The 27,388-nt window shown below is 44.4% G+C and overlaps 1 protein-coding gene across 2 annotated transcripts in view; it reads left to right on the top strand.

The window, feature by feature from the left end:
• The window catches only part of G4 (UbiA prenyltransferase family protein), a 43,360-nt gene that overhangs the window by 5,699 nt on the left and 10,273 nt on the right, over nucleotides 1-27,388 (top strand). The gene's annotated exons all lie outside the window — the stretch shown is intronic.

Here is a 27,388-nt window from a genome sequence, read left to right as displayed (position 1 = left end):
TGCAAAGTCGTCGACAATGTGGGAGCATATTAACAAGTTGCAGCCTCTTCAGGAAGTTCTTCAAGCCGGGAAGGAGATATCATCGGAGGACATGGCCATAACGTTTCTGTCGCATTTGCCCTCTCAATACTCAGCATTTTACTCGTCTTTGATTACCAGTGGTAGGCTCAGGACCATCACGTGGGAGGAGCTTGTGCCCATGGGCTTGGACCAAGAGGAAAGATTCTCAAACCCTCCACAGGGTGAAGGTTCGGAGGCCTTAACTGGCCAACGATCGAAAGGCCGTAACAAGGGCAAAGGGAAGGCTTCATCAGAGAAGACTTCTGAGAAGAAGTCCGACGCTGACCGCGAGAAACTAAAGGCAAAGAAGGACTTGTAATGATTGTGGCGAGAAAGGCGACTATTGGAGGTAGTGTCCCAAGCGGAACACCGAGAAGAGTGAAGAAGCCTCAGCAGCAATCGTGAAGACTCCAGCTTTTGTGCACCTGGAGGTGATGGACACCGATGTTTCATTTTCTTTGGGTAGGGAGGAGGTTGGAGGACTCACCGCTACGGATACTCGAGAGTGGATTCTAAACAGTGGTGCTTCCAGGCACATGACTCCGTTCAGATTTACAAGATCTCTGCAGGTATTCTGGTCACATTCTTACTGGGGATACATCCACTATCCCAGTTCACAGTGAGGGCAGGTTGGAGATAGTTCCTGATGGCAAAGGGGGGAAGCATTCCTCCCAGGTGTTGTATGTTCCCACACTTGGTTCTCATCTGTTGGTTGTCAGTGCATCAGGTTTGCAAGACTGGCGTACGGGTGGAGTTTGATGAGCATTTTGTTGCTCTCCGGGACAAGGCAACATGCCAGGTAGTTTGGGAAGGCGGAGTGGAGAATGGAGTTTACAAACTTTTAGCACTCTCTCTCCTAGGTCCTCAGTTTTGTGATGAGTGGCAGTTTGGTAATGGCCACTTAAGTGTGGATACACTGCGGGTGCAAGCTTTCTGAGACCAGGTGGAGGATAGCTTGCCAGTTGATGGCAGTAGTTGGCAGGAACTTTCCAGTACCGATGTTGGTAGTTCTTGTGTTCGTCAGTCAGAGGAAACTTTACGAGTCCTATGCTCTGATGTCTCGTAGCATTCGGGACAAAGAAACTTCTGTAGATGAGGATGTTCTTTCCACGGGGACCTCTTGGAAAGCCAGGCAAGTGGCAATTGATTACTTGCAGAAGGAGGTGGATTCTCCAGGCTTAGTGGTTCCGGACTCAAAGGGGGTGGTTAACATGTTTCAGAAGGCCTTGCGTGGTCTTTAGCAGGTTTCCAGGACTTGGCTTCCCACCGTAACAGGTGTTGATCCTTGTGAGCAGTATGATGCCTCTTTGACTCGGAAGCAAAATGGTTCATTGATTTGGTTGATGGATACCAGATTGGACAGGAGCTTCTTGATGAGGCTGTTGAGCTCATGGTTGCAGATGACTCTTTGGGAGGCAGGATTGCGTATCTTGTGGTTTCTGCAGCATGCGAAGGATCTTTATCTCTTTTACACAGGAGGGGGATTGATGGATGGAGTATGACTCCACGGATGGAGTGACTCAGTTTGGGGAGGAGATTCAGACACGAGGAGTTCTACTTCAGGCCCAGGAGCAGTTTTCTGGAGCAATAAGAGGCAGTCATCTTTTGCCTTGTCGACGATAGAGGTAGAGTACCGGGTTGCTTGTGGTGCTGCTTGTGAGGTTGCAGAGGTTGCATGGCAGGATTGGGCTTTTACTGGAGAAACCCAGAGTCAGCCAGAGGCACTTTGTTCGTGAAAAGATCGTTGCTGATGATATCTTGCTAGAGTTTTGTTCGACGAAGGATAGTACGGTGGACCTCTTCACGAGTCGCTATCTGAGGCTTTGCTCTGGCGGCACCCCAGCTCCTTGTGGTTGGTTTCACAGCCAGGAGCTGAGAGGGGGTGTTAGAAGTCATCTCTTGTCTTTACTGATACACCCATCTACTCCCCCCCCCGCTCCCACCAGTACCTACTACCATAGTTACTCTTCACTTGAACTGGTCTGGGAGGATCTTAGTGGTCCTCGGCCGGCATGATACGGTGACGTGCTGAGGGATGCTTCATGGACATCCGGTGTCCATACTCTTTGATGGAGGAGCATCGGAGGACATCATTAGAGACCGTGTGGTTGAGCGGTTGAAGTTGCCTACGACGGTGGACACCATTGGCGTAGTCCTAGCCACCGCCATGAGTAGCAAATGGAAGAAATTGAACCAATTTCGGGTTGTGGAGACCTTGGAGGATGCCTCGTTGGCTCTTGGAGAGTTTTATGAATGTTGCAAGTTCAAGGTGGTACCTTTGGATCAAGTGGATATTTTTCTAGGCCACCCATGGTGGTATGATCATGCGAATGTGGTCTACCTAAGACATGGCCCAAAGATGATCTCATTCCTAGTGCAGAGCCCCCATCTCGTGCCCCATAGTGGATGAGTCGTCTCGAGATGATAGAGCTCAAGCAACAGCCGGAGGAAATGTTGGCCAAAGACTTGGTCCATTCGAGCTCCTCACCATTTGGAGCTCCAGTCCTCTTGGTCAAAAGGACGGGGTATGCGTCTGTGTGGACTACCGGGCGCTCAACAAGCTTATTATCAAAAACAAGATCCTGCTACCTTGCATTGATGACTTGTGGGATCAGCATGCATGGGCGAAGTGGTTTAGCAAGCTGGAGCTGAAATTCGGATACCATCATGTTCACATGCATCCGGATGATATTCAGAAGACACCTTTCCGGACTTCATTCGGTTTGTTCGAGTTTCTTGTGATGCCATTTGTGTTAACGAACGCCCCGACTACCTTCATTAGGATGATGTCCCGGATCTTCCAGCCTTGGGGTATTCATTGTCTTGGATGATATCTTGGTCGTTAGCAAGACTAAAAATGAGCATGGGAAGCATGTATAAATGGCCTTCGGTTGATTGATGTCCATAATTTGTGGCTTCACCCTCGAAAGACGGAGTTTTTCATGGTCAAAATTTCTTTTTTGGGACATGTCATATCCAAGGATGGAATCTCGATGGATCCGGAGAAAGATTGAGGCCATTGTTTTGTGGCCCATACCAAAAAATCTACACGAGCTTCGTGGATTTCTTGGCCTTATAGTCTTTTATTAGCATTTTGTGGAGCATTATGCTAGGGAGACCAATCCTTTGATAGATGCTACAAAGGAGGATCGGATCTTTTGTTGGACTTTGATTGAGCAAGCATGTTTTGAGAAGGTCAAAGTTATTATGTCATCTGCTCTTGTTCTCTAGTTACGGGATTTGGATGAGCCCTTCATAGTTTTTTGCGACGCTAGTGGAGGAGCAATTTCGCAACAACATGGGCACACGGTTGCCTATGAGAGCGCCGAAAGCTCCATGGTGCTGAGTTGCAATATTCCACATATGACCAAGAGCTGCTTGCAGTGGTGCACACCCTTCGGAAGTGGCGCCACTATTTGTTTGTTTCGGAGTTCCGGATCCATACGGATCACGAGTGTCTTAGATATTTGTCGACCCAATTATAGCACGACTCCTCTCCCTGCCAATTACGTTGGTGGCATTTTCTCTCTCAGTTGTAATATGTAGCGGAAGCCTTCGTATTGGAGGATCCTGTCACACAAATGCTCACACGGTCTTCTGTATCCTGAGTTTCGTGAGTTTAGCAATCCACTTTAATACTTCAAACTTTAGAGAGAGATGAGAACTGTACACCGTATGGGGTCCCGAATTACCCACTGAAGGGTCCCCTATCCCGTTACCGAGATAGTATTTGCTTTATTATCTTTAAAGAGACTGACGGTGTGATTGACGATAAGCCAAACGCAAGACCTCTGAAGACCAAGTGTTGGGCTAAACTGTGCACTGCTGTAGAAGTACCAAAGATGTCCAATCTCGAGCCTACGCACTCTTTCCAGTGGTATGAGGGAGGTATGCAAAGCTAGGGCTGAGAGAGGGGCTGTTTGGGACTGTTCTAGACTGTATATGAAAGATCCCTGTTCCCACCGAGCAACGGATTCAGGATACTGGCAGCGGAAGTAGCACTTCTCGCGCGGGACAGGGGTCCCACATTCGGGGCCTCACCCACGGATATCCGGATAAGAGACTAATCCGTCGGTTGTTCCAAAACCGAACCCGGAAAAACTTCCTTTACCGGAAAGCACGGGAGATTCCACCAGGAAAACTTTTTACTCTAACGTAGTCAAGATCATTTCTGATCAAGCTGATCTAATTGCATCTTCAAGATACTTGATCAGATCAAGGAAGAAACTTGCACTTGGATCATTGAGATCAACGCTTTTTTTCCCATTCAAGAGGCACAGCCGTTGATTCCTATCCATAGAACAATTACTGTGCGGGATTTACTTTATCTATCGTAATAACAAAAGTTGAGTCTCGATTTACGGATCCATCAGTCCAGCCTAACCCCATCCAGTCCCATGGGTTAGCCAACCGCCCAACCACTGTAGTGATGGGATCCAATTAAGAATTTGGTTAGGTTTTGTCCCGGGTACCAAGGAAAAGAGTTCCAAGGTCCCCTAGCCGGAAGTTCATGCAAAAATAAAACTAGTCACACCATTTACACACCCAATATGAAATTGCCTTTTCACAGATTCAACCAATTTTAAAACAATCCTTTAATAAAACCATAGTATCACTGATCACCATCTTCCAATTTATCCGGTTGATTCTTAATTTTCCCATCATTCCTTCATCAGAGTATCTATGGCATCATTGGCAACTAGGACGCTCACCACTTGTCCACTCAGGAGCCGTTTCTTAGTTCCTAGCCCATAATACTCGGCAATATAATCACTTATCAAGATGGACTCTCATTGAAGATCAGCAAGATCAACCAACAGATCCATATAAAGAGCCATGGACTCATCCATTGTAAGACCAGCAAGGTCAATCAACCAGATCCATGCCCGATTTCAGAAAACAACTCTTACTCCTTGTTCCAATATCTTCCTCGACGCACGCGTGGGTATTCTGGGCGACCCAGAGCCCGAGCACCGTATGGTCAGCACCCTCTAGGATCCTTCGCTCGCAGGTGACCTAGCGCTTCACTCATAGGCCGCTTCCTTGGCCCCTCATCTACCGTACCGGAAGCTCACCATTTTAATCGCACCGAGGCTGGTCAAGACCTCGACCGACCTTGCTACGCGAGACGTCCTCCATTGACTCTCCGTTAGCAGTTGTAACTTTATCAGTTAGGTCTCCACGACCTTAATCACAAGATGGTCAAAATGCTTTCCCAGCATTCTTGACATAAAACAGTCATTTACAAACAGCATTTACAAACAGTCACAAAATACAGTTTCTATATTAACTCTCATTTTTCCACATTATCCCTCATCAATCTACATTGCTTATTCCACATTCCAGTTATATGTGTACTCATCCCATCACATCATTTTCCATCTCATCACTTCAGATTCCTTCACATCACATATCATATATTCACATCCATACATATATCCACATCCACATCCATACATTCCACATCTATATCCATGCATCTATTTTCATATCCACATCTACATGCACATTCATGCATCCTCATCCATACATCCACATCTACATGCACATTCACATCCATACATCCACATCTATATGCTTACATTCACATCTACATGCATACATCCACATCCCATCCATGCATCTAGATCGACATCCTCATTTACATCCATACATCCACATTCACACACACCTACATGCATACACCCATACATACACATCCACATTTACATCCATATTCTCACCCTATCACAACCCATATACATCTTATCCCATCACATACACTTCTTACCTCATCCCATACACATCCTATCACTTCTTAACTCATCTTATCACATCCTAACTCATCTCTTATGCATACCTCTATGCATGAAATTCAATTATGCTAAAAGTAACTCTTTTATAATAAAATATTCATCTCTTATGCATACCTCTATGCATGAAATTCAATTATGCTAAAAGTAACTCTTTTATAATAAAATATTCATCTCTTATGCATACCTCTATGCATGAATTTCAATTATACTAAAAGTAACTCTTTTATAATAAAATATTCATCTCTTATGCATACCTCTATGCATGAAATTCAATTATGCTAAAAGTAACTCTTTTATAATAAAATATTCATCTCTTATGCATACCTCTATGCATGAATTTCAATTATGCTAAAAGTAACTCTTTTATAATAAAATATTAATCTCTTATGCATACCTCTATGCATAAAATTCAATTATGCTAAAAGTAACACTTTTATAATAAAATATTCATCTTTTATGCATACCTCTATGCATGAATTTCAATTATGCTAAAAGTAACACTTTTATAATAAAATATTTATCTTTTATGCATAATATAAAAATTTAATTTTTCCATGATTACTATGAAATTCTTTCAATTAATCTAGGATGATAATTCTTAGAATATGGTAGGAAATCCTCTTTTCATGCATTGAATGAAATTATTTTATGTGTAAATTTTTATAAAAATTTTGCCATAGCTCCGCTACTATAACCAATTATTTTAAAAGATAAGGCTTATCTTTAAGGGAATGATTAGAATGATCCCTAATAGGATCATTAACCCTTAATGGATTAAATAAAAAATAATCATAAACTAAAAACATAGATAAAAAAATCATTAATTTGTTCTTAAGCATAGATTAATCTTGGATTAGGAAAAAGCTTTATGAAAAGCTTCCTTTGGATTAAGAATGGGTCATGAGTATGACTATTTCTTAAGTGAGAGAGAAAAAAAACCATTAGAATTAAACATAAATGAAAATTTATGTAATTCTTTACTATCATTAATCAATTAACTTCAATAGCATTCAAAAATCATACCAATTAAGCTTCTCAAGCTTGAGAGGGGTTGAGAAGAGAGAAACATTGAGAAATTATAAAAAAGATCAAAATTCACCATACTTACCTTACAATTTGCTTGATTCTTTATTCACGGTAGAGGCCCCCAACCAATCAATTGGTTTAGTATGTTGATGGAGCCACCAATGGGAATTGAAGAAAGAGAGAAGTGTCAAAAACTAGTGAATTATTAAAGAATTCACAGTTCTTGGCTTAGGTGGAGTAGAGTAACAAAGCATAAGACACTATATTTTTTTCAACAAGGGAAGGCTTCTATTTATAGGAAAAATTGAGCTCCTAACCAAACAAACTGATTCTAGAATTTTTCAAGTCAGTTTGGTCACTTTTTGACCATTTTTAGGTCAGTTAAGCTAACTTTTTGGAACTAGACTTGAATGAGGAGAGAGGAGAGAGGAGAGATGAAATATCTCAATTTTTATGAGTTTAAAACTCATTCAAGCATGTAAAGAATGCACCTCCTTTAAAGAACTCCCCTTCCTTACATATGTGTCAAAATGGAATCATTATACCCAAATATCTCATATTTTTAATATTGCTCATAGTTTTTTACTAATAAACCTTGTACATTTTCAACTCTTCATCTTATGTGAAATATGCGCCTCCTTTAAAGAACTCCCTTTCCTTACATATGTGTCAAAATGGAATCATTATACCCAAAATATCTCATATTTTTAATATTGCTCATAGTTTTTTACTAATAAACTTTGTACATTTTCAACTCTTCATCTTATGTGAGCATTTACTCATTTTTGGATACCTAAAATATCTCATATTTTTAATATTGCTCATAGTTTTTTACTAATAAACCTTGTACATTTTCAACTCTTTATCTTATGTGAGCATTTACTCATTTTTGGGTATCTTCTTTTACAAATTGGATTTATCTCCTCCCTACACATGGATTGATGCTATTGGTCCATAGGAACCTTAATTGGACCATAATCCAAAAATTTCTGAAAATCTAGGCCCTTAGGCTAAGGTCTTTTATACCTATTTCCAATTAATTCCAATTGCACATTGAAAAATTCTTTCTGAATTTCTGTTTCAGGGGAATTCATTTTAATAAGGTGAGATATTTTTCTATCTAAAAATATTCAAAATCTGAATATTCTTTCTCTAGAATATTTTCTCTCTCTAGGTTAAAACAGTTAGAAACAAGGTCTTTATATTTCTGAAGAGGGATTGATTACAGGGGAAGATACTAGACATCAAAAAGGGGGTTGGGGGAGGAATCTTACAATATGAATGCTGTAAATGAATGAGAATGCTGCGTTTTACCTTTACCAAGTGGCTGGAGCAAAACGATGAATGAATGAATGCTGAAAATGATGGAAAAATTACCAGAAAAATACTAGATAAATCTTGGATGCTGTTTGAGATTCCTGCAATGGTCTAGATGCTATGCATGAATGATGTGCAATATGCAGGATGCTTTCCGATGCAAACCCTAAGGTTTCTACTGACTGTATATGCATGAATGTGTCTCTTTAAGTGGGTTAAGGGACTTAGACTGACTGATTGACTGATTGACTATGGCTGAGAATGACCTACGTAGCTCGTGCCTGACTTATCCTGGACTGAGGATATACAATGGGGTCACGGCGTACGATAGATATCGTCCTGAATGGAACTAATACTGTACAAATGTTGCACTGCTGATGATGAGCCAGTTTGTTACCATGCTCTGCAGTGCAGAGTGCATGTGACATTCCCTCTTGCTTAGCTTGGGAGCAGGTTCATGGCTTCCAAGTAGTCCGCCAACAACTGGGGGTACTCTTGGAAGAACTCCTCGTCTAGCCATACGGCTTCGTGGGTACCTCGATCTCCAAGAGTACCCCCAGTTTGTTACCATGCTCTGCAGTGCAGAGTGCATGTGACATTTCCTCTTGCTTAGCTTGCGAGCAGGTTCATGGCTTCCAAGTAGTCCGCCAACAACTGGGGGTACTCTTGGAAGAACTCCTCGTCTAGCCATACGGCTTCGTGGGTACCTCGATCTCGGAATTTCGTATAGAATTGACATATCCGTCGACCGGAACCATGCTTCCAACGAAGAAGAAGGATGTGCTCGGGCTCAATGACTTCTGCTTCGTTTACCACATCTGGATGCTGTTCATCTGAAATATCAAACACTTCTGGACCAACATATGGTTTTAGCCAAGAAACATGGAAAACATCATGCATTGTCCAACTGGTAGGCAACTTTAACTTCATGGAGACATGACTTAACTTCTTAACTATTGGAAAAAGGCCAAAACTACGGAATGAAAGCTTGGGACAACGTTTGTCCACTTGTTTCAATCTCTGTTTCATGATACGCAAATAGACCCAATCCCCTTCCTTGAAGTGGACATCTCGTCTAGACTTATTCGCCTGTCTGCTATATGCTTCCTGAGCTTTGGTCAAGCGGTCCTTGACTGACTCAATGATCTCGGAAAATGCTTCCGTGGTTTTATTAGCCTCTAAAGATGGAGACACCATTCTCGTCAAAAGAGAAGAAAAACGGTGACCAAAGGCTGCTTCATATGGAGTTCGTCCGACACTGGATGAATGAGTGTTGTTCAAGATAGCTTGGACCAATGGAAGATAATGTTCCCATTTGGACTGCTGGTCATGACAGTATGACTTGAGAACATCAAAGACCAACTAGTTATAAATTTCTGTTTGGCCATCCGTCTGCGGATGGAATGCACTAGACAACTGCAACTTAGTTCCGAAGTTTTCGAATAATGCCCTCCAGAAATGCGAGGTAAACTTGGAATCTCTATCTGATGTTATGGTGCTAGGCAAACCACAAACTCGATACCAATACTTGAGAAACAGACGGGCTACGTCCTCGGCTGTGGCCGTATGCTTGCATGGGATGAGTATGCAGAATTTACTAAAGCGATCCACAATAGTAAAACACTGAGTGTTACGGGATCCGGTGGATGCTGGTAGAGGCCCTACAAAGTCCATAGATATGTCGATGAAAGGTCCGTCGGGAATAACCTGCCTTCTTTGTATGTGGAACCTTGACTTTTTGACAAATCTTACAGGCTTGTACATGTGCATAGACATCATGCCTCATCTTTGGCCAATAAAAGGACCGTTCTAATTTCTCGAGGGTACTGTTGATACCCCTATGTCCTCCAACTAAGGAGTCATGGGCGTCGTGGATAAGAGCGGAACGCTTTTCCCGAGTAACACAGAGACGGTTCTTATAGAACAACCAACCGTTCTGTATTGAATAGTGGCCAAGCTCAGAATTGAGGGCCAAACTGTACTGAGTACCAAACTCAGGGGAGTCGACATATTGGTCTTTCATACTATCTAAGTCCTTCCCCGTGATTTCGAGAATGGTAGATTCTTGGACTGCCTGGATACTGGCCTTTCGACTAAGAGCATCTGCTACTGGGTTATGCTTACCAGGGATATATTTAATCATTCCTCCAAACTGTTGGAAGATTTGACTCCACCTGGCGGCCTGTCGATCACTCCACTGGGCACTTGGCATAGTTTGAAGCCACTTAAGTGCTTGGTGGTCTGTTTTCACTGTGAAAACCTGTCCATAAAGAAAAGGCTTCCAATGTTTGAGTGCTGTGATCACACCCAAAAGCTCCTTGTCATATATCGAATAATTCTTTTCGGCGACATCCAACTTTCTACTGTAATATGCCACGGGTCTATTGCCCTGCTAGAGGACTGCTATGGCTACATTGTTGGCATCGGTGATGACCTCGAAAGGTTCGTCCCATGATGCTAACTTTAATACAGGTGCTTCTAAGGCCTTCTGCTTGCCATTTGTGGCAATCCTTCTTACCATGCCCTATGATGTGACAGAAAAAACATCTATTTTTTGACTGATACTTCTTTTGCTCCTCTGGAGGAAGATAACCTCCAGTAATGCCTGCTTTAGCCTTTTCATTGGGGGTTTTCTTAGGCTTAGATTATTTCTCTTTCTTACCCCCTGAACTGGAGCTATTACTGCCGTCCTTAGCATCTTTAGAAGATGCGTTACCTTTCCCTGGCTATATAGTGGATTGCTGTTGCTGGGGTTTGGTATTGGACTGAGATGACTGCTTGGGCTTGCCTCCGTTCATCTTCATTTCTTCATTTTGAGCGAGAGTCAAAGCCCGGTCATATGTACTAGGTTCAAAGTTACGAACAGCGAACCGAATGTTAGGATCCAATCCACGAATGAATTGCTCCATCTGGGTCTGTGCAGATAACCCTAACTATTGTGCTAAAGTGATAACCTTTCCGGAAAACTGAAACACTGGGGATCCGCTCTGTCTGAGTCCATAGAACTCATCTGCCAGACCGGTCATGTACTGGGGCGGGAGGAATCTAGTCTTCAGGTCATGGACAAAGGTATCCCAGCTGAACGCTGTGACACCTGTGGTCTGGTCTGTATAGAGATTAGACCAATGCTGCCACCAAGTGACTGTCTCACCAATGAGATGGGGAGCCGCTACGTGGACTCTATCCTGAGGATCTGTGATCCTAGCTAATGGAAAATGAGCAATAAATTGATGAATAAACTGATTTACTGCTAAATGATCACACTTACCATCATACTTACTGAAATTAAGTTGACTTCGAATGACGGTAGTTGATGTTGCGGACTGCTGGCTGGTGGCACCTGAGACATGGGATGCTGAAGAGAGGTGCTGGTATCTAAGATGAATGGCCTCCTCTTCCATTTGGTGCTCAAGTAACATACGTTCTCGATCGAGCTCTCGTTGGTGCTCCCGACAGTTCAACCTGACGCCGGTCTTCTTGTTGGGCTTCCTCGTAGTCCCGTCTTTCTGCTCTTTCTTGCTGCTTTCTAGCTTCTACTTTTGCTTTTTCTTCTCTCCTTTGGGCCTCGTCCTCTCTCTTTGTTGTTCCATCTGAAAGAAGAGGGAGATGTAGTTGGGTGCTGCTGGAGGCGGAGGAGGGCGTGCTGCTGCTGCCTCCAAGAGTTGGAGACGCTCCATGAGCAGTTGGTTCTTAGCTCTAAGAAGAGCTATGGTGTCTATGGTAGACGGAAGAGCAAGGTCTCCTTCGGGGGAGACGTCTTCCGGTTGATGAGTACTCTCCTCTGTAGACATGATGCTGAAGTCGGTGGTCGTGCCGCAACGTAATTTGAGCATCCAAGGATGCCCTCACGCTAGGATACGGTGTGTGTGTGTGCAAGCTGAATCTGATACCAATGTAATATGCAGCGGAAGTCTTCGTATTGGAGGATCCTGTCACACAAATGCTCACACGGTCTTCTGTATCCTGAGTTTCGTGAGTTTAGCAATCCAGTTTAATACTTCAAACTTTAGAGAGATATGAGAGAGAGATGAGAACCATACACCGTATGGGGTCCCGAATTACCCACTGAAGGGCCCCCTATCCTGTTACCGAGATAGTATTTGCTTTATTATCTTTAAAGAGATTGACGGTGTGATTGACGATAAGCCAAACGCAAGATCTCTGAAGACCAAGTGTTGGGCTGAACTGTGCACTGCTGTAGAAGTACCAAAGTTGTCCAATCTCGAGCCCATGCACTCTTCCCAGTGGTATGAGGGAGGTATGCAAAGCGAGGGTTGAGAGAGGGGCTGTTTGGGACTGTTCTAGACTGTATATGAATGCTGTAAATGAATGAGAATGCTGCGTTTTACCTTTACCAAGTGGCTGAAGCAAAACGATGAATGAATGAACGCTGAAAACTGTATGGATGCAGAAAATGCAAGATGGACTGAAGGCTGAATGCTGAACTGCTGCGTTTTACTGATGTAGATGGCTGAATGCTCATGCGTTTGAGGCGCCTAGGGCTGTAGGAGACAAACGTTGAAGAGAGATGGCTGAAACTGCAATCGCCTATGCTCCTGGGGCTGAGGATGGTAAGCGCTTGATGTCTCTCTTGCTGAATATGATGAATGACTAAATGATCATGCAATGGCTCTATTTATATGGGTTGCATGAGCCAGTCGGCTGGCTACAGAGCTGGCCGACTGCTCATGTCCATAAATAATGCATAAATGATGTGAAAAATGCTGAAAATGATGGGAAAATTACCAGAAAAATACTAGATAAATCCTGGATGCTGTCTGAGGTTCGTGCAATGGTCTAGATGTTATGCATGAATGATGTGCAATATGCAAGATGCTTTCTGATGCAAACCCTAAGGTTTCTACTGACTGTATATGCATGGATGTGTCTCTTTAAGTGGGTTAAGGTACTTAGACTGACTGACTGACTGACTATGGCTGAGAATGACCTACGTAGCTCGTGCCTGACTTATCCCGGACTGAGGATATACAATGGGGTCACGACGTACGACAAATATCATCCTGAATGGAACTAATACTGTACAAATGTTGCATTGCTGATGATGAGTCAGTTTGTCACCATGCACTACAATGCAGAGTGCATGTGACATCAGTATACCTTTCAAATTGATTATTTGCTTGGTAAGGAGAATGAGGTAGCTGACGCGTTGAGTCGAAGGTCACATTTGGTGCACACCGTGGAGAGTTGCCATAGTGATTATTTCATGCTGACAAAGGTGATGTATGCTGAGGGCCCAGATTTCAAGAAACCTTGGAGCAAATGCGTGCATAGCATTTCTTCATTAGAATACACCATTCGAGATGGGTGGTTGAACCACAAGGATTGACTTTGTGTCGTCAAGGGTGGTGATTTCCGTCAAGTGCTTCTACGCAAGGCATGCGATGAGCCAGACACCAAGAAAGTTGCCGGTAAGCTTCACCCATTGCCACTTCGAGAGTTGCCATGGGAGGACATTTCTATGGACTTTGTGGTTGGATTGTCGAAGAGCCGGAGATTCTAGAATGATTGTATTCTTACAGTTGTTGATCGGTTGAGTAAGCAAACCCACCTTATTCCTTGCAAGTCGGATGTAGATGCTTAGGAGGTGGCAAACTTTTAATCTGAGAGGTGTTTTGCTTACATGGACTTCCAAAGAGGATCATCTTAGACAGGGATCCAAAATTCACTAAAGGTTTTTGGAGGGCCTTGTTCTATGGTTTGGGGATGAAGTTACAGTTGAGTACTGTCTTTCATCCCTAGACAAACGGCTAGACCGAGAGCATGAACAAGACTATGATCACGATGTTGCAGTGCTATTGTCAGGAGCATCAAACTCTTTGGGAGGAGTTCTTGCCATTGGTGGAGCATGCCATCAATGATACAGTGCAAGCATCGACCAAGAAGGCTCCCTTTGAGGTGGTATATGGTCATCCGGTTATTAACACGATGACCCGAGCTCTCGAAACTTGCACATGGAACTATGGTGTAGACCAGGTGGTTGAGGATTTGGGCCAGCTATTGCGACAAGTTTGGGAAGAAATGTGGAAGGCACAAACAAAGCAAGTCTGCGAGGCTTACAAATATCGTCGGGATAGTACATTCAAAGAAGGAGATTGGGTTTATTTGAAGATCATGAAGCAAAGGCTAAAACAATTCGGGAAAGTTGCTTCCAAACTAGCTCCGAAGAAAGGCCCATTCAAGATTATCAAGAAGCTTAGTGATGTAGTCTTCAAGCTGGAGTTACTAAGCCATCGGAGAATGCATCCGGTGTTTCATTCGAGCAAGCTTATAGAGTATCATGGGCCCGAGCTGAGCGCTTTGCCGAATGAGGATGAACCCGAGTTGGTGGATGACGGAGGATTATAGGAGGTCTTAGCACTAGAGCAGGTTGCTTTGCACCAATATTAGCAGGGATCTCGTCAAAATCAGCGCCAATATCTCCTCAAGTTCAAGAGCTACCCAATCTAGCAAGCGGTCTAGTTTGATGAGGATCAGTTAACACAAGGACGAGTCTCGCCCATTGTTGAGAGCTTATCAAGAGGCCATGTAGTTGAGGACAGTTGTGATGCAAGTAGGGGAGAATGTGACACACCTACGAGTATGCAGGGCATAGTCGGACATCAAATAGCAATCGATAGGCAGAGTTGGATAGCGCAGAGGACACATGGCATTGCCATGTGGTAATGATGATGGTGGCGACAATGACATGGCAATGGGGTACAAGTGGCCGACAGCAGTACTATTGGCTGGCTAGGAGCATTGGTGCATATATATACGTAGGTAGCCAAATCGTCATATTCATATGCTTTCCTTAGGGATTGTAAGGCCCCCGACCCATAGGGCGGGGGAATCCTTTTGATAGGCGGTCAAGTCTCATGTTGTTTTCCGATTGACGTCACCTCGATCTCGTAGAAATGCGAGGTTACGAGCAAACGGACGGACCTAACTCTATCTCGCAAGGGAAGCGTAGTCATCCTAAAGAAAATTCTAATCCCCAGCTCGAAACGTGCATGGAGATGGAACAAGACCCACACTTGGTTCAAGGAAGCCAACGCCTTTTTCCCCCGTATTCATGAGGCACGGCCGCTGGCTCGGTCCCCTAAAACAAGTCTTGTTCGTGACTCTACTATTCCCTAAGTATCGTAGGTTACGACTAGTAGAAAGCTACCCGACTGATCGGGTCCACCCATCCTTAGAATGGTACCGTCAGGGCATCCATTCTCCCACTTTCCACACACTCACCCGTTCAATTGTTTCCTAATTAAGTCCTACCACACTGTGAAACACTTAAAAACAAATTCCTTTGTTAATTAATTACACTTGATTCCTTAAAGAAAATCTTCCTTAGCACAACATTGAAATCAACGAGCATACTTACAGTGAAAAATATTTACAAAGACCCTGAAACCGGGCCGATATCCCAATCCAAACTTCATGTCCAAACCATAACCATAACCACAATCCAATCACAGTCACAACCACAACCACAACCACATCGATGATCTAGAATTCGATCTTCCAGCCTCAACCAGCTAGGTAAACCTCACGGACCGTCTCCCCTCGTCGTCAGCCAGCCGACGAGGGCCAAGCTGTCCTGTCACCTCCTCAGGTATTGACGCTTGTACCAAACCCTCTCGCTCTTCGGAGGGGACGTCTCCTCATGAGGTGGGGGTTAAGTCACCGCACTAGCCTGGACCCACAGAACTAGGCAGCATATATACATCACCCTGGTGGTGAAAACCAATTCCCAGTGGCATAGGAGGGGATTGCCCTGGGCCGACTCCCGGCCTCGCTATATCCTCTGCCCGGCTACACAGGCAAGCACGGAGCTAGCTAAGGGGGGGGAGAAGCTGTACCTGCATGTTAGCAATAAACCAGCTGTATATTCAATAAAAAGAGACATAGCCTTTATCCAATGAATTCACACATTAACAAAAACCATCGTTTTGGAAAGACAATGATTCAAAAGCAAGATTATTTTCCTATAACTTTACTTAAGAGTAACCATAAGGTACTTTAGGCCATCTATACTAGGGGTTTAACCTTGGTTCCTTTCCTATTATTTCGAATCTTTGCATTAAGCTTCATAAGAGAGAATTTTACTTAAACTTGTTAAATGACCAACTTGCTTATCGTTTTCATGCCTATTCACTTCAAGAGGGGCGAAGTCGATTGCAGGGACGCGATTCGCTTCATTCCCTCCTTGGGCAGCACGTGGTTCCTCAATTCGACGGCGTTTCGGCGCCATAGGAGCACTAGAGTTTTAAGAGGATAGAGAGAAAACGAGGTGAATATAAGAGGTTGGGAGCGTGGAGAGAAAAGAGAGAATTCTACTGGTTCAAACGGATTCGAAAACGGAGTCCGTTTGGGGTAGGAAAAGCTTGTTGGGCTTATGGGCAGGAACGACCTCTTAGCCTAAGTTTAAGTCGCCGCATATGGGGGGGGGGGGGGGAATTGAGAGGGTGTTCTTAACTTGGAGAGCTCTTGAGAAGAGTGTACGTCTAGGGAGGCCTAGGGAAGAGTAAGGCAAGGGTTGGAGGAGAGGCACACTTTAAGTCTATTCACATGGGGGGGGAGAAGAGTGTAGGACATGTCCTAGAGCTTGAGAGAGGGCTTGCGCGTAGGGGCTTGCTGGGGGCTTGTCTGGAGAAGGGGGCTGGGAGGGTCCTTTTATAGGTGCTGGAGGGTGGACGTCCGGGTGCGGGAAGGTGACACCTGGGTGGTGTAGGTGTCCGGGAGAGAGTGTGGGCGTGAGACACCTAGGGGTGGAGGTGTCTCGAGGAGAGAGAAAGTGTTGACACATGGGGGTGGAGGTGTCTCCAAGAGAGAGAGAGCGCGACACCTGTGGATAGAGGGTTCTGGGAGGAGGGGGTACGTGTAGGGGTGTGCTGGAGGGTGCGTCTAGGTCGTGTACACGCTTAGGTGTCCCGGGCGGATTGTCGGTTTTTTTCACGGGCGGCGCCCGTGGTGGGGCCCACGCCGGCCGGCCGCCGTCGTCCGGGGGGGTCAAAAAATATTTTTTGACGGAAATGTCTGGCCTTGCCCCTTGACCATGGGGGCGTGTTCCGTTCGTTGATTAGACGCTTGGATAGTTACTATTTTTGGTCGGAAGTTCACAGATTAAAGGCTTAAAAGCTTAATTAAACCCATTCCGGGTGCCCGTTTTTAGTTCAGAAAAAACTATTTTAAGCGTAAAATTACGCGTAGATTTCAAATTTGGATTCAAAATTACAAATTTCTAAGTAAAAATGGCTCATTTTCCAAAAATAGAAGTTTTTTGATCGTAAAAATGACAAACTAAGTTATATTTTTCAACTCTGAAGCAAGTACATTGTTATTTACAATGGGTATGTTACATCCTTCCCTACTAAAAGAACTCGAGATGTCCTCATCTCGGCATGAACTCTGGGTAATTCTTTTGGAGGGTTGACTCTTCCTCCCAAGTGGCATCCTCCTCAGGGTAATCTTTCCATTCCACTAAATGTTCCCTAAGGATTCTATTGCGAAGCACTCTTTCTCTAGAGTCGATGATTCTATTAGGTCTCATTTCAAGGACTCCCTGAGTTGGCATTACAATTAGTTCATCATCAAGAACATGATCAGGATGAGGCACATATGGCTTTAGTAAGCTTACATGGAATACATCATGGATTTTGAGGTGGGTTGGGAGGCGAAGTTTGTAGGCATGTTTTCCCAAACATTTGATGACTTCATAAGGCCCACAATACCTTGGACTCAGTTTCCTAAATTTTCCAAGAGATAAAGAACTTCTCTTTGGCCGCACTCGAAGAAAAACTTTGTCTCCTTGCTGAAAAATTCTTTTAGATCTTTTGGTATCAGCATAATGCTTCTGTCGATCCTGGGCGGCTTTAATATCCTTACGAATAGCTTTGGTTTGTTCGTCCATTTCTTCAAGCATTATCCTGGAGGCTTCAATCTTTAGTGCGGGGTCGGAGAAATTTAAGGGAGACAAACATTCCTGGCCATAAAGAGCTTTGAATGGTGACATCCCTATGCTTTGGTGATAGGATGTATTGTAAGAGAATTCCACTAGAGGGAGATACTGAATCCACTTCTTTGGTTCACGCCCACAATAGGCTCTCAGGATGTCTTCTATAACCTGATTAACTCTCTCAGTTTGACCATCTGTTTCTGGGTGGTAAGCTGTACTGAAACAAAGTTGTGTTCCAATAGCCTGGAATAATGATGTCCAGAACTTTGAAGTGAAGTCAGAGTCCCGGTCACTGACTATTCTTTTTGGCAATCCATGAAGCCTAAAGATTTCCTTGATGAAAAGGCGGGCAATATCAGAAGATTTAAATGTCTTCTTTACTGGGATAATATGGGTCACTTTGGTAAGCATATCCACAACTACTAAAATAGAATCATACCCTCCTTGTGTTGTGGGAAGACTTGTGACAAAATCCATACTGATACATTCCCACTTCATCTGAGGAATGTCCAGAGGTTGGAGTTTCCCGGGCATTTTGATTCTTTCAGCTTTAATCCTTTGACATGAAAGGCATTGTCTGATGTATTGAAGGATATCTCTCTTCATTCCAGGCCAAAAGTAACTTCTCCTTAAGGCATTCAAGGTTTTTGCATAACCTGGGTGTCCTGCTATCTACGGGGCTATCATGAGCTTCAAACAAGATCATCTTCTTCAGTGCAAGATCTTTGGGAATACATAACCTATGCATGAAGTAGAGGCATTCATCATCGAGGGTGTATCCCTTGATCAATATAATTTCCTTTTCTGTGGGTGCCTCCTTGTGAACTAGGCTTACTAGCTTTTGGTAATCAGGGTCATGAAGTGAAACTTGCTTTACCTTCTCTAGGACGGGATTATTTGGCATAGAGATTGCACTTAGGAAGGACTTGCGACTGAGGGCATCTGCTACAACATTATCCTTTCCAGGACGAAATTTGATATCAAAATCAAACTCTTGCAGAATCTCAATCCACCTCCTTTGCCTCATGTTGAGATTGGGCTGGGTGAATATCCACTTTAAGCTCTGGTGGTCAGTTACAAGCAGAAACTTACGGCCTAGGAGATAGTGTCTCCATAACTTGAAACAATGAACAACTGCAAGGAGTTCCAAATCATGGGTGGCATAATTGACTTCATAGGATTTAACCTTACGAGAAGTGTAAGCCACAGGCCTTCCTTCTTGAATTAAGACACCACCAAGTGCAAGGCCACTAGCATCAGTGACAACCTCAAACTCTTTGGTGAAGTCAGGGAGCTTCAGAACTGGTGCTGAGGTGAGGATAGTCTTAAGTTGGCTAAAACTGATTTGGTGGATTGGTAGCCATACTATCTTACATTCCTTCTTGAGGAGATCAGTTAAGGGTGCGGCTATCTTGGCATAATCCTTGATGAATATCCTATACCATCCTGTGATGCCTAGAAACCCACGGATTTCTTTGACTGTCCTAGGGGGTGGCCATTCCAATATATCCTTGACTTTGGCAGGGTCTACTGAGATGCCCTTTGAGGAGACAATGAACCCTAGATATTCAATTTGGGAAGTGAAGAAGGTACATTTGCTTTTCTTGGCATAGAGCTTATGTTCGCGCAGTATTTGCAATACTTTGCGTACATGCTCCTCATGTTCCTCTTTTGACTGAGAATAGACCAAGATGTCATCAAAGAAGACAAGGACAAATTCATCCAAGTAGGGTCGGAAGATATCCTGCATCAGGCGGTTGAAGGTGGCGGGAGCATTGGTTAATCCGAATGGCATGACTGTAAATTCATAGTGGCCATAGCGGGTATTGAAAGCGGTTTTGGAGATATCTGATTCCTTGATCCTAATTTGATAGTAGCCAGACCTTAAATCCATCTTGGAGAAAACGTTGGATCCATAAAGTCTGTCAAGAAGTTCGTCGATGCGAGGAATGGGGTATTTGTTTTTGACAGTGACCTTGTTTAGGCCTCGGTAGTCAATACAAAGACGAAGCGTGCCATCCTTCTTTCTCAGGAAAAGAACAGGCGCTCCCCATGGGGAATTACTAGGGCGAATGAATCCTTGCTCAATGAGCTGCCTAAGTTGTTCCTTGAGCTCTATGGCTTCAGGAAGAGACATTTTGTAAGGTCTCCTTGAAACTGATTCAGTCCCAGGGATTAACTCAATCTCATGATCTACTTCTCGAGATGGGGGTAGTTTTGTAAGTTCCTCTGGAAAGATATCTGAAAACTCCTGGAGCCAAGAGGGTTCTAAATCTGGGTTGCTTTCTTCTACCTTGTTGAGTTTGACAAGGAAGATCTGTTGACCCTTGCGGACTCCCTTAAGAAGGCGATTAGCTTTGACCAAATGAAATTTGGGTTTACCTGTTTTTCCCTGGGCTGATACTACCTGTCCTTGACTATTCTTAAAGGTGATGTTTCCTTCAGCACAGTGAATGTCAGCATTGTTTGCAATTAACCAATCCATACCAAGGATTCCATCATAAATCCCTAATGGTAAGCTTCTGAAATACCCATGGGTTGATTCACCATCCAATTCAAATTCAAGATCTCTCACACAATGTCGGGATACTTCTTCTTTTCCACTAGCTAACTCAACAATCATTGCTTGGGCTGGTTTTTGATCTAACTGTAACTTACGCAAGCATTTTGGAGAAAGAAATGAATGCGTACTACCACAATCAACCAAAAGCTGGAAAGATCTACCTTGATAAGTAGCCGGAGCTTGGATAACAGAAAACTGCTGATTAGGTCCTTGATGTTCTATAGCTGCATGAATGGTGGCTTGCTCTTCTTCTTCCATCTCTAAAGTTGGTTCACCAATCATAGAGCAGACACGGGCAGTCACTCCACGACCTCTACCACGTCTACCACCACCTCGTCCAGCCTGGCGATTATTAGGAATCCCACGACCTTGAACTACCCGGCCGCCTTGTGGAGCAGCAATAACACTAGGATTGAGAGAGGGTTTTGCAAGTTTGGGGCATTCATTCCGAAAGTGGCCAACTTCATTGCAATAAAAGCACCTTTGGTCCCCATAGGATTCTGAAGTGGAATTAGCATAACTGCGGGGGACAAAATTATTGGGGTACTGACCAATAGTGTTGTGGCGGAAATTCGATTGGTAATTCCTCTGAAGGCGCCCCCTTGGGTTAGACTCAGGATAGACTCTCTTCTTTGCTTGACCACTCTTTACTTCTTTAGCCAGAGGTTTGGCTCGGGTAAGAGCATCTTGTAAGGTAGTTGGCCTCATTGCTTCAAGGCGAGAATCCAAAGGTTCATTCAGCCCTTGGCAAAATCGGGCCACTTGTTGAGTGATCGACATAGGTGGAGCATATTTGCCAAGTGTGACAAATTTTGAGTAGTATTCCTCCAAGGTTAAGCTAAGCTGCTTGAGGTTGAAGAACTCGTTCATCTTAATAGATTCATGAGATGGGGGAAGATAACGGCCCTTCACAGCTTGCTTAATGTCACTCTAGGTTTGGGTATCTTCAGTGACGCCCTTATCTCGGCACCATTGCTTCCACCAAAGTTTGGCGTCCCCGGTAAGACGGAATCTGGCAAGCATGGATTGATTCCCAATTCCTGTACCAGCAGCCGAAAAGTAATCGTCCATGGCTTCTATCCAAACTTCTGCATCCCTTTCAATCTTTGAACCTGCCCCATTAAATGAGGGAGGTTGCATTTGTTTGAGGAGAAGCTTCTTCTCCTGTGTATCTGTATATAATGCATTGGGAGCAAGAAGTTGACGATCCTGGTTATCAATAAGAAGCTAAATTTAGAATCATGTCACTTAGGCGGTTTAATACACATAAGACAATGAGTGTGAAAATCAAAACCTTTTATTCCAAGTTTTAATATTTACAAGTAAACCAAGCCATTTACAAGGATTGGACTAAATCCAATCTTATTTATTTACATGGTAGTCCTCTAGGGAACCTAATAAAGATCTGCGGTGGTAGCATTGAAAAAGTAGGGGGGTTCTCCCATGGTTTCAAGAACTCGATAAGTCTCTGGTAGGGGAGGTAAACCTCGTCTAGAAAGACGGGTAACGGCTACTCTATCAGGGGATACAACTTGAGTCACCCTATCATAAACCCATCGATTCTGCAACATGCGATTCCCATCGATAGTGACATAGGTGTTACGAGGAGTGCCAATAAACCAGAACAGGCGAACCATCCGCAACATCTCGGCATATCGGATCCGCCTCAAGTCGTTGGTGAGATTGCCGACTTGCTCAGCTCGAATGATGAAATAGGTAGATCGACGATGCCAATACTCAGTTCTGTTCCATCCCCTTTCGATGCGAGTGTAAAGAGGAAGGGTTAGCTTGTCTACAATGTGCATCATAGTGTCACGGAACTCGAATTCGGAAGAGCGACAAGCAGTCATGAACATGCATTGGAATACCAGGAAGCGAGAATAGGGATCCATCTCGTCCTCCTGCATCCAGTCGTAACTAGATTAGTTTAACAAAAATTCCTAGAGCAACAAGAGAATACAATATAAAATCTCCCAAGTCTAAACCTGCTCTGATACCACGTGTAAGGCCCCCGTCCCATAGGGCGAGGGAATCCTTTTGATAGGCGGTCAAGTCTCATGTTGTTTTCCGATTGACGTCACCTCGATCTCGTAGAAATGCGAGGTTACGAGCAAACGGACGGACCTAACTCTATCTCGCAAGGGAAGCGTAGTCATCCTAAAGGAAATTCTAATCCCCAGCACGAAACGTGCATGGAGATGGAACAAGACCCACACTTGGTTCAAGGAAGCCAACGCCTTTTTCTCCCGTATTCATGAGGCACGGCCGCTGGCTCGGTCCCCTAAAACAAGTCTTGTTCGTGACTCTACTATTCCCTAAGTATCGTAGGTTACGACTAGTAGAAAGCTACCCGACTGATCGGGTCCACCCATCCTTAGAATGGTACCGTCAGGGCATCCATTCTCCCACTTTCCACACACTCACCCGTTCAATTGTTTCCTAATTAAGTCCTACCACACTGTGAAACACTTAAAAACAAATTTCTTTGTTAATTAATTACACTTGATTCCTTAAAGAAAATCTTCCTTAGCACAACATTGAAATCAACGAGCATACTTACAGTGAAAAATATTTACAAAGACCCTGAAACCGGGCCGATATCCCAATCCAAACTTCATGTCCAAACCATAACCATAACCACAATCCAATCACAGTCACAACCACAACCACAACCACATCGATGATCTAGAATTCGATCTTCCAGCCTCAACCAGCTGGGTAAACCTCACGGACCGTCTCCCCTCGTCGTCAGCCAGCCGACGAGGGCCAAGATGTCCTGTCACCCCCTCAGGTACTGACGCTTGTACCAAACCCTCTCGCTCTTCGGAGGGGACGTCTCCTCATGAGGTGGGGGTTAAGTCACCGCACTAGCCTGGACCCACAGAACTAGGCAGCATATATACATCACCCTGGTGGTGAAAACCAATTTCCAGTGGCATAGGAGGGGATTGCCCTGGGCCGACTCCCGGCCTCGCTATATCCTCCGCCCGGCTACACAGGCAAGCACAGAGTTAGCTAAGGGGGGGAAGAAGCTGTACCTGCATGTTAGCAATAAACCAGCTGTATATTCAATAAAAAGAGACATAGCCTTTATCCAATGAATTCACACATTAACAAAAACCATCGTTTTGGAAAGACAATGATTCAAAAGCAAGATTATTTTCCTATAACTTTACTTAAGAGTAACCATAAGGTACTTTAGGCCATCTATACTAGGGGTTTAACCTTGGTTCCTTTCCTATTATTTCGAATCTTTGCATTAAGCTTCATAAGAGAGAATTTTACTTAAACTTGTTAAATGACCAACCTGGTTATCGTTTTCATGCCTATTCACTTCAAGAGGGGCGAAGTCGATTGCAGGGACGCGATTCGCTTCATTCCCTCCTTGGGCAGCACGTGGTTCCTCAATTCGACGGCGTTTCGGCGCCATAGGAGCACTAGAGTTTTAAGAGGATAGAGAGAAAACGAGGTGAATATAAGAGGTTGGAAGCGTGGAGAGAAAAGAGAGAATTCTACTGGTTCAAACGGATTCGAAAACGGAGTCCGTTTGGGGTAGGAAAAGCTTGTTGGGCTTATGGGCAGAAACGACCTCTTAGCCTAAGTTTAAGTCGCCACATATGGGGGGGGGGGAATTGAGAGGGTGTTCTTAACTTGGAGAGCTCTTGAGAAGAGTGTACGTCTAGGGAGGCCTAGGGAAGAGTAAGGCAAGGGTTGGAGGAGAGACACACTTTAAGTCTATTCACACGGGGGGGGGGGGGGGGGGGGAAGTGTAGGACATGTCCTAGAGCTTGAGAGAGGGCTTGCGCGTAGGGGCTTGCTGGGGGCTTGTCTGGAGAAGGGGGCTGGGAGGGTCCTTTTATAGGTGCCGGAGGGTGGACGTCCGGGTGCGGGAAGGTGACACTTGGGTGGTGTAGGTGTCCGGGAGAGAGTGTGGGCGTGAGACACCTAGGGGTGGAGGTGTCTCGAGGAGAGAGAAAGTGTGACACATGGGGGTGGAGGTGTCCCCAAGAGAGAGAGCGCGCGACACCTGTGGATAGAGGGTTCTGGGAGGAGGGGGTACGTGTAGGGGTGTGCTGGAGGGTGCGTCTAGGTCGTGTACACGCTTGGGTGTCCCGGGCGGATTGTCGGTTTTTTTCACGGGCGGCGCCCGTGGTGGAGCCACGCCGGCCGCCCGCCGTCGTCCGGGAGAGTCAAAAAATATTTTTTGATGGAAATGTCCGGCCTTGCCCCGTGACCATGGGGGCGTTTTCCGTTCGTTGATTAGACGCCTGGATAGTTACTATTTTTGGTCGGAAGTTCGCAGATTAAAGGCTTAAAAGCTTAATTAAACCCATTCCGGGTGCCCGTTTTTAGTTCAGAAAAAACTATTTTAAAGGTAAAATTACGCGTAGATTTCAAATTTGGATTCAAAATTACAAATTTCTAAGTAAAAATGGCTCATTTTCCAAAAATAGAAGTTTTTTGATCGTAAAAATGACAAACTAAGTTATATTTTTCAACTCTGAAGCAAGTACATTGTTATTTACAATGGGTATGTTACAGGGATATACTTCACATATTGTTTCTCTGTAGGTGAAGTGCTAGCCAAGAGTGAACAGTAGGTCGCAGGGCTGTGATTTGAGGTCTTCATTCTAAGCCACATCTTGTACTTGAATCTCAATCGTATTTTTTCTTCTTGTATATAATACAAAGTAGTAGTTTAAGACTCTTGTGTGTGCTATATGTGTGATTCCGCCGCACTGTTCTTTCTATCTCTGGAAAACCCTAGCACATAGGTGCAGGTGTTCTACAACTTGGAGGATTTGGTGATAGATAGACAATTCATTTTGGACAAGCATGGACACTTATTCAATGCCGATTTGTCTGAGGAGCTATCTCCGTCATGGCTTGAGGATCACCACATTGATCTCATTCCTAGTGGAGAGCCCCTAGCTTGTGCCCCATACCGGGAGATGACAGAGCTGAAGCAACACCTAGAGGAAATGTTGGCCAAAGGTTCTTTCCATCCGAGTTCCTTGCCATTTGGAGCTTTAGTCCTCTTGGTCAAGGAGGAGGATGGGTGTGTGTGTGTGTGTGTGTGTGGACTACCGGGCACTCATCAAGCTCACTGTCAAAAACAATTTCCTGCTACCCTGTATTGAGGACTTGTTCGATCAGCTCGCACGGGCGAAGTGGTTGTGAGCAAGTTGGATCTGAAATCCGGATACCATCAGGTTTGCATACATCCAGATAGTATTCAGAAGACTGCTTTCCGAACTTCGTTCGGATTGTTTGAGTTTCTTCTGATTCCATTTGGGTTAACGAATGCCCCGGCTACCTTAGCAGGATGATGTCCCGGATCTGCCATCCTTTCCTTGGGATATTCATCATTGTCTTCTTGGATGATATCTTGGTCTTTAGCAAGACTAAAGATGAGCATGGGAAGCATGTGGAGACAGCCTTTGCGGTTGATTAATGCACATAATTTGTGTCGTCACCTTCAAAAGATGGAGTTTTTCATGTTCAAATTTTCTTTTTAGGGATATGTCATCTCCGAGGATGGAATCCCATGGATCCAGAGAAGATTGAGGCCATTGTGGCCCATACCAGAAAATGTACATGAGCTTTGTGGATTTCTCGGCCTTACAGTCTTTTATCGGTGTTTTATGGAGCATTCTGCCAGGGAGACCAATCCTTTGACATATGCTACAAAGGAGGATCGGGTATTTTGTTGGACTTCGATTGAGCAGGTCTGTTTTGAGAAGCTCAAAGTTATATTGTCATCCGCTCTTGTTCTCAGGTTCGCGGATTTGGATGAGCCCTTCATGGTTTTTTGCGACACTAGTGGAGGAGGTAGAGCAGTGTTATAGTAGCATGGGCACCCAGTTGCCTATGAGAGCCGAAAGCTCTGTGATGCTGACTTGCGGTATTCCACATGAGGTATGGCCTGTAAAACTAGAGAGGCTGAGGCTCATAGGGTGTTGGTATCATGCAAAGTGGAGACCCAGTGGCCAGCCTCCTCAACAACTATGTAGAGCTCCTCAATAGCCACTCTTGTGGGAAAGTACTGCGGTGTTTCTGGAGTATCTCCCGGATCTAGACTGATGAGGGGAGTGTTCTCTCTGTCTCGCCGGTCTCGATCGTCTGGCCCTCCACATTAGGAATGGAGGCAAAGGCAAGCGTAGTTCTGGATTCGTGGGGGGAAGCCTGAGCGTAGCGATAGGACAGTTCCATTACTGTGAACAGCCTTGTTTGATGACTCTGAAACCGGTTCTGTCCCTTCTGGGGGCGTTCCTGGTCTCTGTGTGTGTGTGTGTGAGAGAGAGAGAGAGAGAGAGAGAGAGGTATGGAAGGCCAAAACTGCATGTGAAACCGAGAAGTTATATGTTATTTAATCTTAATCCATCCCCAAAAAGCTATCACCACAAAGAAATAAAAATTCAACTGACGTCTAACCTAGCAGATGCTAGAAAGGCATTGTGAAGCGGTAGTGAGTTCTGCCAGTGCTGCTTTGGAGTCTGGTAAAGGTGAAAGGTCACTCTATGTCCAAGAAGTAGGGTTACAAAACGGGCGAGGAATCTCATGGTTTGAGGAAGATGGTGAACCTCCATTGTTCACACAATATATCCAGGATCTGCTAGGTATCCTTGCGTATGTGAACCCTAATTCATGGGACACGGCAGCAGCAGCAGTTTG

The sequence above is a fragment of the Cibotium barometz genome, chromosome 7, assembly GCF_041138505.1.
Source record: "Cibotium barometz isolate CiBa-2024 chromosome 7, ASM4113850v1, whole genome shotgun sequence".
Taxonomy (NCBI): domain Eukaryota; kingdom Viridiplantae; phylum Streptophyta; class Polypodiopsida; order Cyatheales; family Cibotiaceae; genus Cibotium; species Cibotium barometz.
Note: the sequence above shows the minus strand (reverse complement) of the source record. Positions and strands in the feature narration are given on the sequence as shown.